Genomic DNA, 19,951 nt, shown 5'->3' on the forward strand with positions numbered 1-19,951 from the left:
CCTTAGCTTTAAAGCCATGTTGGAATGTGCATTACCTTTAATTAAGACCAAGCAACTTTCTCCCTATGGCTGGCCCCTGGGGACTCTCATGGCACAAGATGCTGTGCTGGACCTGATATGGTCTTAGGTGGCCATGGCATATTGGACTAATGTCCTTTTGGTTCGATCCTTGGTTGTGTACCCATTACGGGCCAAGAGCTATGCTAGATCCTGGGGGAGATACACAGATGAACCAGATTCCATTTCTGTCTCAGGGAGCCTAAAATTTGGTCATGCACATGCTTAGATTGTGCCCTTAGATAGAAAAGCTAAGAGAAATGTATTCATTCATGCATGCATTAATTCAAGCACAAGTATTAGTTTATTGAATGATCATGATGTACCAAGTATTGTATATACTGGTGAATAAGATAGCCATAATGCTGGCTTTCAGGCAATTAAAAATCAAATGCTGGTGGCAGTTGGGGAGAGAGAGAGAGAGCAGGCAAGAGAAATATAAGTTATAAATTGCTATCTGTGCTTTCATGGGAAGGAGCAAAGAAACACCAATGGGCTTACTGCAGAATGATGTAGCCAAGAGACCAGGCGCGGTGGCTCATGCCTGTAATTCCAATACTTTGGGAGGCTGAGGTTGGTGGATCACTTGAGGTCAGGAGTTTGAGACCAGCCTGGCCAACATGATGAACCCCCACCTCCTAAAAATACAAAAAAAACCCCACCAAAAATACAAAAATTACAGCTGGATGTGGTGGCATGTGCCTGTAACAGCTACTCAGGAGGCTGAGGCAGGGGAATTGGTTGAACCCAGGAGGCAGAGGTTGCAATGAGCTGAGATCGTGCCACTGCACTCTAGCCTGGGTGACAGAGCGATACTCTGTCCCCACTCCCTCAAAAAAAGAAAGATGCTGGCTGGTGCAGTGGCTCACTCCTGTAATCCCAGCACTTTGGGAGGATGAGGTGAGGGGATCACTTGAGGCCAGGAGTTCGAGACCAGCCTGGCCAACATGGCAAATCCCTATCTCTACTAAAAATACAAAAATTAGCAGGCATGGTGGCATGCCTGTAGTCTCAGGTACTAGGGAGGCTGAGGAAGGAGAATCACTTGAACCCAGAAGGCTGAGGTTGCAGTGAGCTGAGATTGTGCCACTGCACTCCAGCCTGGGCAACACAGCGAGACTGTCCCCCGTCGCCCCCAAAACAAGGAAGATGTGGCTGAGGAGGACATATTTTAAGATGAGGATTGATAGGTGAAAAGGCTGAAGACTTGGAAAGAGCAGGGGAGCTGGAAGAGTCTGGCAAGAATACACCCTGTGAATGGCCTAGAGCTTGAGTTCTGAGGCAGAGAAGTAAGGCTGAGGGGCTGAAGTCTCGTGGGGCAGGAGAAGACAATGAGAGACAGGGCAGATCACACTGAGGCCTCTGAGGTTATTTTATTCAAAGCAGAATGAGAGGCCATGACTGGAGACAAGGGCAGAGGCTGGTATTACAGAGCTTCCTCACCTGTACTCACCCTCTGCCCTCCTTGCATAAGACTGCAGGGTATTTGCATTCTGGGTGGATGCTTGCCCTATCCCTCAACTGGGGCAGGGGCTCAGCTGGTGGTGGGAAGGAGCAGACACAGGGAGGGGGTACATGTCCAGCTTGTTCCTTTGGCAGGGAGGCTCTCTGCAGGATGATGGAGGGGAGGACAAACTGTTGGGCCACCACTCACACACCCGCAGGAAGTGTTCTGTGGACAATGTGGCTCTGGGAAGCGTGGAGGCAGGAGCTGGAGGAATGAGCAGGACAGCAGAGAGGTGCTGGTCCAGGGAGCATCTCACCTCCAGGGAGACCCGAGGGAGTTTCTGGGAAGGGGTTTGACCTGAGACTGACAGTAACTTTCCACCTTCTATGCTGCCCATTCTATTCATTCTCTTACTACCGTTTATTTGCTACGACTACTTAGTAAGCTTCAGACATCAAAGATGAAAACCAGAACAAAGCACCGAAGCCCTTTGCCAGAATCTCTTGTGGCCTTGTGACAAACACACCTGGAAGTGGGCCTGTGGGTTGGGCTTGCCACATACCTTGAGACAAGTTACTGAACCTCATAGACAACACAATGACAAGGACAATACTCAAAGCACCCCAACAAAACTCACCAGCATGACTGGAGGCGTCATCCCAATGCTTTCGCACTGAGAGACTCTGGTCTCTTACCTCATTTAATCCTCTGGGGCTGGGGTGGGGACATTTTGCTGAGGCTCAGAGAGGTAAATAGCAAGTCTAGGTGTCAGATTTAGACTAAGATATGTTGGACTCTGGAGGTTGAGAAGTCAACCCTATGCTGTTTCACCTCTCCACTCTGAGCTCCTTATTTTCACCTTCCACTATCACACTCCTGAGAGGATGTGCTATACTGTATTATTTATTTTCTCTTTCAATCCCACTGGAATGTAAGCTCCATGAGGGCAGGGATTTCTGATAGTTTTATTTCCTGCTGTATCTTCAGTACACAGTATAGTGCTCAGCTCACAGTAGGGGCTCCATGATTTATTGAATGAATGAATGAATGCAAAGAAGGGCTGTTTATAGAACCCTAAACTAAAAAAACAAACTGGCAGTGTGTGGTGCCTGATGTTTGTAATCCCAACACTTTGGGAGGCTGAAGTGGGCAGATTGCTTGAGTTCAGGAGTTCAAGATCACCCTGGGCAACATGGCGAGACCCTGTGTCTACGAAAAAAAAATACAAAATAATAGCTAGGCATGGTGGTATGCACCTGTGGTCCCAGATACTTGGGAGGCTGAGGTGGGAGGAGGTTGCAGGGAGCCAAGATCATGCCACTGCACTCCAGCCTGGGTGATAGAACGAGAATCTGTCTCAAAACACAAACAAAACCCAGAAACCTACAGTGGTCTCAAGGAATGCCCTGTGCCTGGCCCAGGCATATCTGTAGGACAGGCTGTGCCATATAAATGCATGTATTTGCTGAAATGTTGAATAAAAGCATAAGTAATCACTAGAATTAAGTCACTGAGGATGTGATTATACAGACTGCTGACCCTATGCCAAAGCTCAGGTGCAGTGGCTCACGCTTGTAATTCTAGCATGTTGGGAGGCTGGTGGGAGGATTGCTTGAGCCCAGGAATTTCAGACTGGCCTATGCAACAAAGTCAGACCCCATCTTTACAAAAAATAAAAATAATAAAAAGTTAGCTGGGCAAGGTAGCATGTGCCTGTGGTCCCAGCTACTAGGGAGGCTAAGGTGGGATGATTGCTTGAGCCTGGATGGTCAAGGCTGCAGTGAGCTGTGATCACACCACTGCACTTCAGCTTGAGTGACAGAGTTAGATCCTGTCACACACTCACACCCAAAAAGCCAAGCAGAAATTCTGAAACTAAAAAATTAATTGAAGGAAATATAAAATACATTAGAAAATATCAGTAACAGACTAGAACAAGCAGAAGAAGGAATCTTAGAACTTGAAGACAGGTCTTTTGAAATAATCCACTCAGACATAAATAAGGAAAAAAGAATGAACAAAGGATTTGAGATGTGTGGGAGTACATAAAGTGACCAAACATATGAATTGTTGATATTACCAAGGGGAAAAAGAGACCAAAAAGTTTACAAAATATATTTGAGAAAGTAATTGATGAAAATTCCCCAAGTCTATCAAGAGAGTTAGACATCTATTTACAGGAGGTCCAGAAATCCTCAAGCAAATACATTGCAAAAAGGATATCACTATAGCATATTGTATTCAGAATGTTTAATATAAAAGTGAAATAAAGGATTTCAAAATGAGCAAGAGAAAAGCATGGAGTCATATACAAAGGAAACCCGTTGGACTAACAGAAGACTTTTCACAGAAACTTTACAGGTCAGAAGAAAATGGGTTGGCATTTTCAAAGTGCTGAAATAAAAAACAAAACAAAACAAAACTGTCAACCAAGAATTTTGTTTTCTGCCAAAATAAGCATTTTTTTCAGTTTCCATAGAGACTGTCAAAAATTGCCAATGCTGACTATATTGCAAGTCGTCATGGCGGGGTATTGGGAAAAGTTTTCAATTAGCAACAATTGTGCCTCAGATAAACCTCATTGGCTATGATAGTGCCACTGTGCAAGCTAATATAAGCTTTATAAATTAAGGATAAAGCCCTTCCCTGACAAGCAAACACTAAGGGAATTTGCCATCACTAGAGCAACCCTATAGGAAATGTTCAATGAGGTCTTAAACATGAAAATGAAAGGTTGATATTCACTATCACAAAAAAACATGAAAATATAAAACTCACAGTTCACATAAAACAATTATACAAAGGTAGAAGAGAAAGAAATCAAATGGCAACAACACAATTTCAACAAACCACAAAGACAGAAAAAAAAGAAACAAAGAATTTATGAAACAACTTGAAAACAATCAACAATATGACAGGAACAAAGTCTCACATATCAATCAATACTAACCCTGAATATAGTGGATTAAATACTCCACTTAAAATATACCGATTGCCAGAATGGATAAAGAAACATGATCCAACTACATGCTGCTAACAAGAAACTTACCCTGCCCATAAAGACACAAATAGTCTGAAAGTAAAGGGGTGGAAAAAGATATTTCATATAAACAGAAACCAAAAGTGAGCAGGAGCAGCTATACCTGTATCAGATAAGAAAGACATATGAGATAAAACAGTAAAAGAAAACAAAGGAGGTCATTATATAATGACAAAGGAACAATTCAACAGGAGGATGTAATAATCCTAAATATATACACACCCAACACTGGAGAACTCAAATTCACAAAACAAACAATTCTGGACCTAATGAAAGAAACAGACAACTATACAATAATAGCAGGGTCTTTGACATCCCACTGATAGCACCAGACAGATCATTGAGACAGGAAATTAACAAAGAAACCCTGGACTGAAATTAGACTTTAGGCTAAATGGACTTAATACACATTTACAGAAATTCTACCCAACAACTACAGAATATACATTCTTTTCACCAACATATGGAACAGTCTCCAAGATAGACCACAAGTTAGGCCACAAAACAAGCCTTAACACATTAAAAAATGAAATTATATCAAGTATTTTCTCAGATCACAGTGGAATAAGGCTAGAAATCAATACTAAGAGAAACTTTTGAAACTATCCAAATACATGGAAATTTAAACAGCATGCTCTTGGACAACCACTGGGTCAATAAAGAAACTAAAATGAAAATTTAAAAAAATTAAATGAATGAAAATGAAAACACAATATACCCAAACCTATGGGATACAGCAAAAGCAGGCATAAGAGGAAAGTTAATAGCATTGAATGCCTACATCAAAAAGTAGAAAGATCACAAACTAAGAACGTAACATCATACCTCAAGAAACTAGAAAAAGAACAAACCAAACCCAAAGTTAGTAGAAGAAAAGAAATAACAAAGATCACAGTAAGACTTAGGATTCTCGTATAAAAAACAAGACAGAAAAGAAATGAACAGAACTAAATGAAATGGGGACCAAAAGAACAATACAAAAGATTAACAAAAGAAAAAGTTGGTTCTTCAAAAAGAGGAACAAAATTGATAAATCACTAGTTTAACCAAGAAAAGAAGAGGGAAGATCCAAATAAATAAAATCAGAAATGAAATCAGAGACATTACAACTCATATTTCAGAAATACAAAAGATCATCAGACTATTATGAACAACTGCACACTCACAAACTAGAATATCTAGAGGAAATGAATAAATTCCTGGAAGCACACAACCTCCTGAAATTGAACCAGGAATAAGTAGACCTTTTGAACAGTAGACCCCTAATAAGTAGTGACACTGAATCAGTAATACAAAATATACCCCCCACCAACAGCCACCAAAAAGCCCAGGTCCATAAATCCAAAGATGGATTCATAGCTGAATTCTAACAAACACACAAAAAACTAATACTAATCCTCCTGAAACTATTTCAAAAAATTGAGGATGAGGTAATTCTCCCTTACTTATTCTATGAGGTCAGTATCACCCTAATACCAAAATCAGACACGGAAACAATAAGAAAAGACAACTACAGGCTAATATCCAGGATGAACATAGACATAAAAATCCCCAACAAAATGCCAGCAAATTGAATCCAACAGCACATCAAAAAGATAATAGACCATGATCAGGTGGGATTTATTTCAGGAAAGAAAGGACGCTTCAACATATGCAAATCAATAAATGCGATACATCACAAACAGAAATAAGGACAAAAACCATATGACCATCTCAATAGATGCAGAAAAAGCATCTGATAAAATTCAGCATCTCTTCATAATAAAATTTAGCAAACTAGGCATACAAGGGACATACCTCAAAATAATAAAGGCAAAACAGACTCACAGCCAACATCAACCTTAATGGAGAAAAGTTGAATGGATTCCCTCTAAGAATTAGAACAAGACAATAATATCCACTTTGACTACTCTTATTCAACGTAGTATTGGAAATCCTCACCAGAGCAATCAGCAAAGAGAAACAAAATAAAAGGCATCCAAATTGAAAAAGAGGAAGTCAAATATTTCTGCTGATGATATGATCTTATATCTAGAAAATAAACACTAAATACTTCACCAAAAAAACTTTTAGACTTAATAAATGAATTCAGTAAAAATTCTGGCTAAAAAATTAATGTTTAGAAGTCAGTAGCACTGTTAGACACCAATAATGATCTAACCAAGGACCAAATCAAGAAGGCAATCCCACTTAAAATAGCTAAGACAAGAACAAAACCAAAATAAAAAAAAAACCCTAGGAATATATTTAACCAAGGCGGTGAAAGATATCTATGAGGAGAACTACAAAACATGGATGAAATAAATTGTAGAAAACACAAACAAATGGAAAAACATCCCATGCTCATGGATTTGAAGAACTAACGTTGTTAAAATGACTACATTGCCAAAGCAATCTACAGATTCACTGCACTCTCTATCAAATTACCAATGCCATTTTTCACAGAATTAGAAACAAAAACCCCCAAATTCGTATGAAACCAAAAAAGAGCCCAAATAGCCAAGCAATCCTGAGAAAAAGAACAAAGCTGGAGGCATCATATTACCTGACTTCAAATTATATTACAAGGGTATTGTAACCAAAACAGCATAGTAGTGGTATAAAAATAGACACATAGATCAATGGTACAGAATAGAGAACCCAGAAATAAAGCCAGATTTCTACAACCAACTGATCTTCAACAAAGCCAAAAATATACACTGGGGAAATGACACCCTATTCAATAAATGGTGCTGGGAAAATCGGATAGCCATATGCTGAAGAATGAAACTGGACCCGCACTTCTCACCATATACAAAAATTAACTCACAATGAATTAAGGACCCAAATGTAAAACATGAAAATATAAAATTCCTAGAAGAAAACTTAGGAAAAACTCTTTTGGATATTAGCCTAGGGAAAGGATTTATGACTAAGTCCTCAAAAGCAAATGTAGTAAAAACAAAAATATAAAAATGGGACTTAAACTAAAAAACTCCTGCACAGCAAAAGAAACAACAGTAAACAGACAACCTGCAGGATGGGATAAAATATTTTCAAACTGTGCATCCAACAAAGGTTTAATATCCAGAATCTACAAGGAACTTGACGAGAAAAAAAAAACAACCCCATTAAAAAGTGGGCAATGAACATGAATAAGCAGTTCTCAAAAAGACATACAATTGGCCAACAAACATAGGAAAAATGCTCACCATCACTAATCATCAGAAAAATGCAAATCAAAACCACAGTGAGATACCATCTCACGCCAGCAGAATGACCATTATTAAAAAGTCTAAAAACAACAGATTTTTGGTGAGAACATGGAGAAAAAGGAATGCTCATACACTATTGGTGGGAATGTAAATTAGCACAACCTTTCTGGAAAACAGTATGGTGATTTCTCCAAGAACTAGAAATGGAACTACCATTTGATCCAGCAATCCCACTACTGGGTAAACACCCAAAGGGAAATAATTACACCCAAAAGACACCTGCAGTCATATGTCTATCACAGCACTATTCACAATAGCGATGATATGGAATCAACCTCAATGTCCATCAACAGCAGATCGGATAAAGAAAATGTGGTGTGTATTCACGGGCACAGGGAGGGGACCAACACACACCAAGGCCTGTTGGGGGGTGGGGGACAAAGGGAGGGAGAGCACTAGGACAGACACCTAATGCATGCAGCGCTTAAAACCTACATCACGAGTTGACAGGTGCAGCAAACCACCATGGCACATGTATACCTACATAACAAACCTGCACATTTTGCACGTGTATCCCAGAATATAGAGAAAAATAGAAAAAAAAAAAGAAAATGTGGGGTATCTATATACATGGAATACGCCTTAGCCATAAAGAAGAATGAAATCATGTCTTTTGCAGCAACGTGGATGGAACTGGAGGCCATTATCCTCGGTGAAATGACTCAGAAACGGAAAGTCAAATACCACATGTTCTCGCTTATGAGTGGGAGCTTGACAATGGGTACACATGGACATACCGAGTGGAATAATGGACACTGGAGACTACAAAAGGTGCGAGGGTGGTGAGGGCTGAAACCTATCGGGCATAACGTTCAGTGTTTGGGTGATGGGTACACTAAAAGCCCAGACTTGACCACAACACAATATACACACATAAGAAACCTGTACTTGTACCTCCTAAATATATTGTTTAAAAAGTCAACTGAGGCCGGGCGCGGTGGCTCACGCCTGTAATCCCAGCACTTTGGGAGGCTGAGGTGGGTGGATCACAAGAGATTGAGACTATCCTGGCTAAAATGGTGCAACTCCATCTCTACTAAAAATAAAAAATTAGCCAGGTGTGGTTGCGCGCGCCTGTAGTCCCAGCTACTTGGGAGGCTGAGGCAGGAGAATTGCTTGAACCCAGGAGGTGGAGGTGGTAGTGAGCCAAGATTGCATCACTGCACTCCAGCCTGGGTGACAGAGCGAGACTGTCTCCAAAAAAAAAAAAAGTCAACTGACTGTAGATATTAATTGCGTTTACAAAATAACTTCACAGCAACATCTAGACCAAGTGAGTGATCAAACAGCTGGGCACCACAGCCTACCCAGATGAGACAGGAAATTAATGATTAGAGCCCTGCCTCCTGTCTTTGGTTCATATTTTATCAGACTTTCTCCTGACCTCTGGTTCCAACTCCACTGGCCTTAACCTTCCTAAAATGTCCCATCCCCTCTGGTGGAGGAGCGGGGAGCAGGTCTTTGAAATGCTAGTGCCTCTTCTTCCTCCTTGCTGGGTTAACTCCTACAGATGCTTGGATCTCAGCTCCAGCATTACTTCTCCAGGATCAGCTCCCACACCTACCAGTGATATTACAGGTTCCCAAAACATTGGCTGTCTTTTCGTCACAGCGTTTAACCCCCACGGTGACATCTTTCATGTGATTCTGTGATTAACATTGGCAGAACCATGTCTGCTTGGCTCACCGCAGCATTCTCGCACTCTGCCTGGCAACAGGAGATGCTCAGAAAACGTCATCTGTGTGATGAAAACCCCTGAACTCCTCAGGGAGAGCTGCGTTTGGCACGATGTTGCAGAAGTTGCTTTCGGTGCAGAATGTCCCCAGCGACCTGGCAGTGCAGCTCAGAAGATTCAGAATCAAAGGTTTCACTTCAGAAATGCAGATGCAGTTGTGGGGAGAGCTCTCTTTGTAGCAAGCCCTTCATGAAAACTCTGAACTCCAAAGTTGTCTGTGGCCTACAGCCCAGGCCCCCAGAGGGACCCTTTCAGGAGACTGCCCTCCTGCCCCACCAGCCTTAGAACTGCCAGAGCGTTTCTGGCAGCTCAACCTTTGCATCTGCCCTGCATTTAAATGCTCTGTTTCAGCCCCGGTGCAAACACACAAGGACACATCTGCCTCGCATGAAACTCCACGCAGGTCTCTGTGAATGGGTGTTCCCCATTCCTGTATGGAGCTTTGTGGTGCTGACTGATGCCCACAAAGAACTCAGACCGGCTGAATCTTAATGGAGAGGAAGGGAAGCCACCTTCCCAAGAACCCTACTCCAGACCAGAATTTCCACGGGAGTCCTGGAGTGATGTGGGGGCAGCTCAGGAGTCAGGCAGCTGAGGCTCACATCCTGGCTCTACTATCTAACAGCTGTGTGACCTTGGGCAAGGTACTTAACCTCTTTGAGCTTGCATTTAGCCACCTGTAAAACAAGGCTTATAATAATCACCACCTTGATTCTGAGGATTAAATGAAAGTCTCTGTGAGTAGTTCTGAGAGCAGTACCCGGCACACTGGTGGCCAACACATTTTGAATATACATACACGCAGACAGACACACACACACACACACACCCCTCCATCCAATAATACATGTAGTTTATTGCTGTTCATTCTCTCTTGTTCCAGTGTAGTATTTCTAAAATGATAATTGGATCATGCCACTTTCCAACTTAAAATTCTTCCTGGATTCTTGTATATCTCTTGGAGTCAGCCCTCCCTAGACCTACAAGAACTTACATATCCCTTCTCAAGCTTTCAGCACACATCACCCTCTTTGTCATCCATTTTGCTCCATCTCACAGCCTTCTAGGTTTCTTGAATTTAAGATGTTTCTGCTTCCATCTTGAGGTCTTCACAAAACATGTTCCTCTGTTTCCCTCCTTTGCTTTCCTGGGAAATCCCACTCGACTTGCAGTGTGAAATACCTGATCTTCTGGTCAGTTTTCTGATTGTCTTTCTCCCCTACTCTAAGTTTCTGAGAAGAGGGATCTTATCTGTCATGGTAGCCACTGTTCCCTCAGCTGCTATCACAGTGTCTGGCACAATGAACTCAATGAATGGATGAGTGAAGGGAGCCTTCTCGGCTCTTGGCCTGTGCTCAGGCTGCCCCTGGCCCTCCCACAGATGGCTGTGACTGCCCGACAGTGTGGAGAAGTGTCCTCTACTGGTGCCATCTGCTGAGGTCTTCTCTGGGCCAGGGCCTGTGCCAGGACCCGTAAGTGCTGCTGTGCCCAGAGCTAGCCCGCTCTCCAAAGATGTGATCAACCCCTCCAGCTGGCTGGAGGCACATTTCAGTCTCTCTCCATGGGCCAGAGAATGTCAAGGATGTAGTAAGCGCTGGGCAGTTGTTCTACTAAGTGGTCTGGGGAGCGTGGGGGATACAGAAGGCAGCAGCTGGCCTTGCTAGAGAAGGCCCAGCTGTCAGGATGGACACGGCCAGAACCACTGACAGGTACCTACAGCGTCATGGCAGGGGGGCCTGGGTTTGCCTTCTTCCTGCTGCAATGCAGATGTCAGTTTTCAAGAGGACCCACGTAAGTCCCCAGCAAGCCAGGCTACTGGGAAGAACACACAGGGACTTGGGCTTCTGCCACAGGGAAGACTTGGGGTCAGATGGACCTGGGCTTGAGTCTATACTCTGCTGCTTATTGGCAGTGTGATCGTCAAAAATGATTCAACCTTCAGTAGCTCCGGTTATCCCATCTGCAAATGGGAATAATGATACTTGCCTTGAAGAGTTGTTAGCAGGGCGAAATGAGATTACCTATTAAAAAACCCAGCACAGCTCCTGGTGCACAGCAATTGCTCTAGAAATGATGGCTGTGGTGGTTTGCAGCATAGACAGGATATCCTTGCTTGCTTTCTTGTGGATTCCTCCTGTCTCAGAGCACACACTGCCTGAGCCGCTCCCTTGTGCTTGTCACCTGCTGCATTGCTCTACCCCTTCTCCTGCCTGCACGTCCATCCCCCAGTAAAACTATGGATGAAGAGCAAGCGCTGCTGAGCTGCCTTCTGGACCCCAGACTTCCATCCTCTAACTCCTCAGAACCTACAGTGCCAGCAGGTCCTTCCTGCTTCTCCATTCTTGTCATCACCTCTTGGCACACACTCTCAGACAGGTGCATCCCAGCCCTGTGCCCTCCTACCTCCTGGTTGAGCCCCATCTCTTTCATGTCTCCTGTCAGTGCTGTGTGTGTGTGTGCATGTGCATATGCACACTGCTGGCCTGCCTCCCATGATGTTCTCAAACCTCACATCCTAATACAAATCCCTTCTTCCAATAGTTGTGCCTGGGGGGAGCTATGTCATCCTTCCCCTCTCCTCTCCTTGGGATATCAAATTATAGGACAACAAATCCATTATCATGGTCCTTAGACCAAAAACATACGTCTAAACATCGTGGATATTAATCAGGGCTGGATATGGGGGAAAGCTGTTCACTGACACTGGAGCCTGAATTTCTTCTCTAGCCTTTAGGAAGAAGTAGGCTTTGCAGAGTTTGTTTCCAGAACCTGGAAACCCAACGTTTGTAAACATTTCCATAAACGGAAGCAAACAGATTTTTAGGTTTCAGTTCTAAAATAGTCAGACAGTTGCACAGCAATAATTGTACTTTCTGAAGGCAGTGAGGCCCTACCTTTGCAGAGAGTATTCCAGTGACTTTGAGGGCTGAGATGTCCTGTATTTGCTTCTGTCCCACTTTCCATAAGACTTCGTAAGCCTGCCTTTTAAATTAGGAGCTTAGTGCTGACTTAGAGCCGGTATCTCTCTCTCTCCATTGCCTGCCAATGTGTAATGACCAGAGTGGTTCTCAAAGTATCATTTATAGACCCCTGAGGGTCCCTGAGACTTTTTCAGGGGCCTATGAGGCCAAAACTATATTTACAATGAGGTTCAAACGTTATTTTCCTTTTGCCCTGTGTTGACATTTGCATTGATGGTACAAAATTACTGGAGGGTAAAACTGCTGGCACCTCAGCATGAATCAGGACATCGCTAGCAAATGAAACCAGTGGTCACTGTATTCTTCACCTCTGTGGACTTGCAGCTTTCACAAAAACCAATTTCATTTAAGAATGCCCTTGATGACGTAGCTAGAATTATGATTTGTACTGACGTTCAACTCTCGAGCACGCATTCCTTTCATGTTCCACGTGACAGAATGGGAGGGATGCACACGTGGCACGTTGGTTGTCTAAAGGAAAGTACCTGTGTAATTGACTCACACGCTGAAGTCACTGGCTTTTAAATTTTTTCATGAAACACTGTTTTTGCCCAAAAGAAAGACTGGAAAACTCATTATTCAGACATGGCTATTTAGTAGACAATTTCTTGAAAATGAACAAAGTAAGCCCACCACTTTAAAAAAAAAGCAGCTCACAGTATTTGTTGCCAATGATCAATTCGTGCTTCCAACTGAAAATTAAAGTTGTGGAAAACTCTTCACTGCCACATTGAGCTTACCAACTTCCCCTCACTTAAAAGACTTTTCTGATGAGATCAGTGGTGATAACAAAGGACATTATTTAAAAAATATATTGTATAATGAAATGAGGTAGCATTTGGAAGATCTGCATAACTCAGTGAACCAATATTTTCCCAGTGACCAACACATGATGTTACAAGACCGTGCATGGGGAAAGTTCCATTCAAAGTGTAAGATAGACCAGTAGAGTCAATGTAACAGAGGACGGGAGATTCGCTGGTACGGGTGCAGGTTCCACACTACAATTAGCCGTTAAGAAACCACCAGTTGCTGAGCTTTGGTCTTTACCAAAGAAGAACACCCATAATTATCTGAAAAGGCTATTAAAGTATTCCTCCCTTTTTCTTTCTTTCTTTTTTTTTTGAGGCGGAGTTTTGCTCTTGTTGCCCAGGCTGGAGTGCAATGGCACAATCTTGGCTCATCGCAACCTCTGCTTCCCAGGTTCAAGCAATTCTCTTGCCTCAGCCTCCTGAGTAGCTGGGATTACAGGCATGTGCCACCACGCCTGGCTAATTTTGTATTTTTAGTAGAGATGAGATTTCTCCATGTTGGTCAGACTGGTCTCAAACTCCCGACCTCAGGTGATCCGCCCGCCTCAGCCTCCCAAAGTGCTGGGATTATAGGCATGAGCCACCATGCGCCCAGATCTTCCTTTTTTTTCAAATACATTTCTGTGTGAAGCTGGATTTCCTATACTTCACCCAAAAAACATACTACAACAGAGTGAATGGTGAAGCAGATGTGAAAACTGAGCTGTCTTCTAGGACGCTACACATTTAAAAGATTTGCAAAAATATGAAACAATGAAAGTCTTCTCAATTGCATTTCTTTTGGTTTGTCTTTAAAATATGCTTTTTTTTTTTTTTAAATGAATGAGAGGTTCTCATATTGCCCAGGTTGGCCTTGAACGCATAGCCTTGCCTCCTCAAGCGCCAGGACAACTGGCCGGAGCCACTGCAGCTCCCCAAATATGCTTTTTATATAAACATGTAATGGGTATATAATTGTTACTTTGAAATGCAATAATAAATGCATATTAAAAAATTTTCTCAGAGTTATTTTCTAATATGATCAATATTAATAGATACAACCCACATAAACACAGGTTCTTGGAGTCCTGGATGCTTTTGAAAACCATAAAGGAGTCCTGAGACCTAGACATGTAAGAACTTCTGGTGTAATTGGCATGAGCACAAAATCTGGGGTCAGACAAAGAGGGCGAGTGGTACTGTCGCCCTACTTCAAAGAGCACCTGCAAGACTGAACGTGGGCATGAGGCTCAGTGTGGCTTGACTCACCCAGGGTCGTACTGAAAGAAAAGCCAGTGAGGGTTTGCAGAGGGCTGACTGGAGGAAAACACCTCCTGTGTGGATGGCACTGCTGGGGTCTTGCATGCTTGCAAGAGACTCTCACACCCTGCCCTTTAGAGAAACGCTGGGCAACTTTGTTGTTGCTGCTTCTCAGTGAATTAAACTTAATTTTGTTTTGTAAGCCGGCAGCTCTGCCTGAGATAACTAATGATGCTCAAGGGAGCTGGAAAGCTTGCATTGGAAACCCTGGATCTGGACTCAGCCAATGTCCCTGAACCAGAGGCTCCCAGCCATAAGTCTCCAGGTCTGCCAGCTTTCTCTTTCTTTGACACTCATTCTCCTGCTTATCCTCCAGCCCCCGTCCCAGGAAGATGGTTCGGGGACAGAAGTGAGGGCTGCCTTCCCTGGTGCACTCTGGAAGCCGTGCCTGGCCAAGGGAAGTCATACCAATTCCAAAGCAGAAAATCAGGTCTCCTCCCAAAGTGCTGAAGTTTACTTTATAATTGCATCCAATTATCTTTGTTATTTCAGTTTTTGTTCGATGAGCTTTGGGGAAAAGCATTCATGGGCTATCGTCATGTCATTTCTGTCCTTTCACATGTATCCCTTGGCATGCAATTGGCCCAGGAAGGAGAGTATAACTGGGTCATTCTCTGCAGCCCCATCCCATGACACAGCCTGGTTCAAGGCAAGGGCAGGAAGCTCACTGCACGCAGTGGCATTTGTGCATACAGAGCTTCAAGGGCATGACCTCAGCTCAAACCCAGTGGGAACATGAACTTTTTAGCGACTGTCAAGACCTTCCTTCCTTTCCTGGGCTGGCAGCCCTAGTTTCAGTTTCTCTGAGCATTGGGAAATGCCTGGAGCCACAACACACATTCAAGAATCCACGTGCTAGGCCAAGAAACTGGCATGCTCAGGTTCTTCCCCCGGAGGCATTATTAGCAGGGCGGATCAAAGAAACACTCCCTGGAGGAGTCTGGGTTGTGTTCTGTCGCTTACATCTGAGGGTACTTTGTACCTTGTCTTATTGCACTTGGTTTTATTGTGCTTTGTAGATATTGTGTTTTTTAAAAATTGAAGGTTTATGGCAACCCCCTCTCAAGTGAGTCTGTCAGTGCCATTTTTCCAACAGCATATCCTGACTTCATGTCTCTGTGTCACATTTTGGTAATTCTCACAATATTTAAAACTTTTTTTTTTTTTTAACACGGAGTCTTGCTCTGTTGCCCAGGCTGGAGTGCAGTGGTGAGATCTTAGCTCACTGTAACCTCCGCCTCCCAGGTTCAAGTGATTCTCTTGCCTCAGCCTCCCAAGTAGCTGGGACTACAGGCGCCCACCCTGGCTAATTTTTGTATTTTTAGTAGAAACGGGGTTTCACTATGTTGGCCAGGCTGGTCTCTATCTTCTGACCTCGTGATCTGCCCGCCTTGGCCTCGCAAAGTGCTGGGATTACAGGCGTGAGCCACCAGGCCTGGTCCAAAACTTTTTCATTATTGTTAAACTCTTATGGTGATCTGTGATCTGATCTTTGATGTCTTTATTGTAACTGTTTTGGGGCACCATGAACCATGCCCATCAAAGATGAAGAATTTAATTGAAAAATGTGTGGGCTCTGACTGCTTTACCAACTAGCAGTTCCCTGTCCCCCTCTCCTTGGACCTCCCTATTTCCTGAGACACAACAATATTGAAATTGGGCCAGTTAATAACCCTACAATGGCCTTTTAAGAGTCACACATCTCTCACTTTAAACCAGAAGCTAGAAATGATGAAGTTTAGCGAGGAAAGCATATCAAAAACTAAGACAGGTCAAAACTAGGCCTCTTGGACCAAATAGCCAAGTTGTGAATGCAAAGAAAAAGTTCTTGAAGAAAATTAAAAGTGCTACTCCAATGAACACATGAATGATGAGCAAGTCCTATTGCTGATACGTGAAAACTTTTAGTGATCTGGATAGAAAATCAAACCAGCCACAACATTCCCTTAAGCCAAAGCCTAATCCAGAGCAAGGCCTTAACTCTCTTTAATTCTGTGAAGGCTGAGAGAGGAGGTGAGAAAACCACAGAAGAAAAGTTTAAAGCTAGCAACAGTTGGTTCATGAGGTTTAGAAAAAGAAGCCGTCTTCATAACAGAAAAATGTAAAGTGAAGCAGCAAGTGGTGACGGAGAAGCTGTAGCAAGTTATCCAGGTAATCCAGCTAAGATTGGCCACACTAAACAACAGATACTCTATGGAGACAAAACAGCCTTTTAATGAAAGAAGATACCAGCTAGGACTTTCACAGATAGAGAGGAGAAGTCAATGCCTGCTTTCAAAGCTTCAAAGGGCAGGCTGACTCTCTTGTTAGGGGCCACTGCAGATGGTGACTTGAAGTTGAAGCCAATCTTCATTTGCCATTTTGAAAATCCTAGGGCCTTTAAGAATTATGGTAAATCTACTCTGTCTGTGTTAAGAAGTAGAGCAACAAAGACTGGATGATGGCACATCATCCAGTAGACAAAATGTGTTTACGGTACATTTTGCTGAATATTTTAAGCCCATTGTTGAGACCTGCTGCCCAGATATAAAGATTTCTTTCACAATATTACTGCTCTTTGACAATGTATCTGGTCATCTAAGAGACCTGATGGAGATATACAAACAGATTAATGTTGTTTTCATGTCTGCTAATATAACATCCTTTCTGCAGCCCGTGGATCAAGGAGTATTTTCAACTTTCAAGTCTTATTATTTAAGAAATACATTTTGTAAGGCCATAGCTGCCATAGATAGTGATTTCTCTGATGGATCTGGGCAAAGTAAATTGAAAACCTTCTAGAAAGGATTCACTGTTCTAGATGCCATTTGAACATTTGCAATTCATGATAGGAGGTCAAAATAGCAACATTAATAGGAGTAGGAAGAAGTGGATTCCCACCCTGATGGATGACCTTGAGGGGTGCAAGACTTCGGTGGAGGAAGTAGCTGCAGATATGGTGAAAATAGTAAGAACTAGAATTAGAAGTGCAGCCTGAAGATGTGACTGAATTGCTGCAATCTCATGATCAAACTTGAGCAGATAAAGAGTTGCTTCTTATAGATGAGGAAAAGAAATTGGTTTCTTGAGACGGAATCTAATTTTGGTGAAGATGCTGGGAACATTGTGAAATGACAACAAAGGATTTAGAACATTATATAACTTCAGTTGATAAAGTAGCAGCAGGGTTTGAGAGGATTGACTCCATTTTTTTTTTTTTTTTTTGAGACATGGACTACAGTGATGCAATCTTGGCTCACTGCAACCTCCGCCTCCCAGGTTCAAGCAATTCTCATACCTCAGCCTCCCCAGTAGTTGGAATCACAGGTGTGCACCACCATGCCCTGCTAAGTTTTGTATTTTTAGTAGAGATGGGGTTTCACCACGTTGGCCAGGCTGGTCTCAAACTTCTGACCTCAAGTGATTCACCTGCCTCAGCCTCCCAAAGTGCTGGGATTACAGGGGTGAGTCACTGCACCTGGCCTTGACCCCAATTTGAAAAGAATTTCTACTGTGGGAAAAATGATATTAAACAGCATTGTGTGCTACAGAGAAATCCTGCATGAAGTAAGAGTCCATTGATGTGACAAACCTCACTGTTGTCTTATTTTGAGAAATTGCCATAGCCACCCAATGTTTGGCCACCACCACCCTGATCAGATAGCAGCCATCAACATCAAGGCAAGACTCCCCACTAGGAAAAAGATCACAACTTGCTGGAGGCTCAGATCATCATTAGCATTTTTTAGCAATAAAGTATTATTGAATTAAGGTACGTACATTTGTTTCTTTCCCAACACAATGAGATTGCACACTTAACATACTACAGTATAGTATAAACATAACTGTGATATGCACTGTGAAACGCAAACATCTGTGTGACTTGCTTTACTGCAGTTTGTGCTTTATGGTGGTCTGGAATTGAACCCACAGTATCTCCAAGGTATGCCTGCACATGCTAAGCTGGCCCAGAAAAGGGGGTGGGCCTGGGGCCTGGTGAGACGGATGTCAAAGTCAAGCATCAAATGTGTGGTGGTGAGTGTGGTGGTGTGTGGGTGTCATGGTGTGTGGGTATGGTGATGAGTGTGGTGGTGTGTGGGTGTGGTAGTGTGTGGTGTGTGTGGTGGTGTGGTGCTGTGTGAGTGTGGTGGTGTATGGGTGTGGTGGTGTGGTGTGGTGTGGGGTATGGGGTGTGGTTTGGTGGTGTGTGGGTGTGGTGGTGTGGTATGTGAGTGTGGTATATGGTGTGTGGGTGTGGTGTGTGGTGGTGTGGCATGGTGTGTCGGTGTGTCGGTGTGTGGGTGTGTGGTGTGGGGGTGTGTGGTGTGTGGTGTGGGGGTGTGGTGTGTGATGGGGTGTGGTTTGGTGGTGTGTGGGTGTGGTGGTGTGGTGTGTGGTGTGTGGTATGGGGGTGCAGTCTGGTGGTGTGTGGCTGTGGTGGTGTGGTATGTGGGTGTGGTAGTATGGTGTGTGGGTGTGGTGTGTGGTGGTGTGGTGTAGGGTGTGGGGTGTGGTTTGGTGGTGTGTGGGTGTGTGTGTGGTGGTGTGGTGTAGGGTGTGGGGGTGTGGTTTGGTGGTGTGGGAGGTGTGGTTTGGTGGTGTGGTGTGTGGTGTGTGGGTGTGGTGGTGTGGTGTGTGGTGTGGGGGTATGGTTTGGTGGTGTGTGGGTGTGGGGGTGTGGTGTGTGGTGTAGGGGTGTGGTTTGGTGATGTGTGGGTGTGTGTGGTGTGTGGTGTGGGGGTGTGGTGTGTAGTGTGGGGGTGTGGTTTGGTGGTGTGTGAGTGTGTGCTGTGTGGTACGGGGGTGCGGTTTGGTGGTGTGTGGGTGTGTGGTGTGGGGGTGCGGTTTGGTGGTGTGTGGGTGTGTGGTGTGTGGCGTGGGGGTGCGGTTTGGTGGTGTGTGGGTGTGTGGTGTGTGGTATGGGGGTGCAGTTTGGTGATGTGTGGTTGTGTGTGGTGTGGGTGTGTTGCTTTCCCAGCACTGAGGCTCTTCCTGTTGCCCCTCCCTGGCTCTGCCGGCTCCCAGGCAGGGTCTTTGCTTATGTAGCCACTTCAGCCTGGAGCACTCCCTCGTCCCTCCTGGTGACCTGCTCCTCACCCGTCAGAGTGCAGCTCCAGCATCATTTCCCGGGGGAGCATTCTCTGAGCCTCATGTCTCTGTCGCACGTCTCACTTTAGCATGTCCTAGCAACCTTGCACCTCTTCTGTAGCATTTTTCTCAGTTGTCACTTCACATGTGCATCTGTGATGATGCAGCGAATGTCTACCTTCCCTCATAAACCGTGACCCCGTGAGTGTAGGGGTCACAACCATTTTGCTTGCCGTTGTCTCTCTGATGTGAGCAGAGA

General features: G+C 43.8%; 1 protein-coding gene and 1 non-coding gene across 2 annotated transcripts in view; both read right to left on the bottom strand.

Moving 5' to 3' along the window:
* Positions 1–19,951, bottom strand: part of LOC105723213 (slit homolog 3 protein) — a gene marked incomplete at its 5' end in the record, with an annotated part of 119,279 nt that overhangs the window by 70,530 nt on the left and 28,798 nt on the right. The gene's annotated exons all lie outside the window — the stretch shown is intronic.
* Positions 3,975–4,115, bottom strand: LOC135275121 (U4 spliceosomal RNA). The gene has a single exon (XR_010342838.1). It is a non-coding gene; the product is annotated as a U4 spliceosomal RNA (small nuclear RNA).

Source organism: Aotus nancymaae, unplaced genomic scaffold (genome assembly GCF_030222135.1).
Source record: "Aotus nancymaae isolate 86718 unplaced genomic scaffold, 86718_ANA_hifiasm-v0.15.2.pri h1tg000015l_0, whole genome shotgun sequence".
In the NCBI taxonomy this organism is placed as follows: Eukaryota; Metazoa; Chordata; class Mammalia; order Primates; family Aotidae; genus Aotus; species Aotus nancymaae.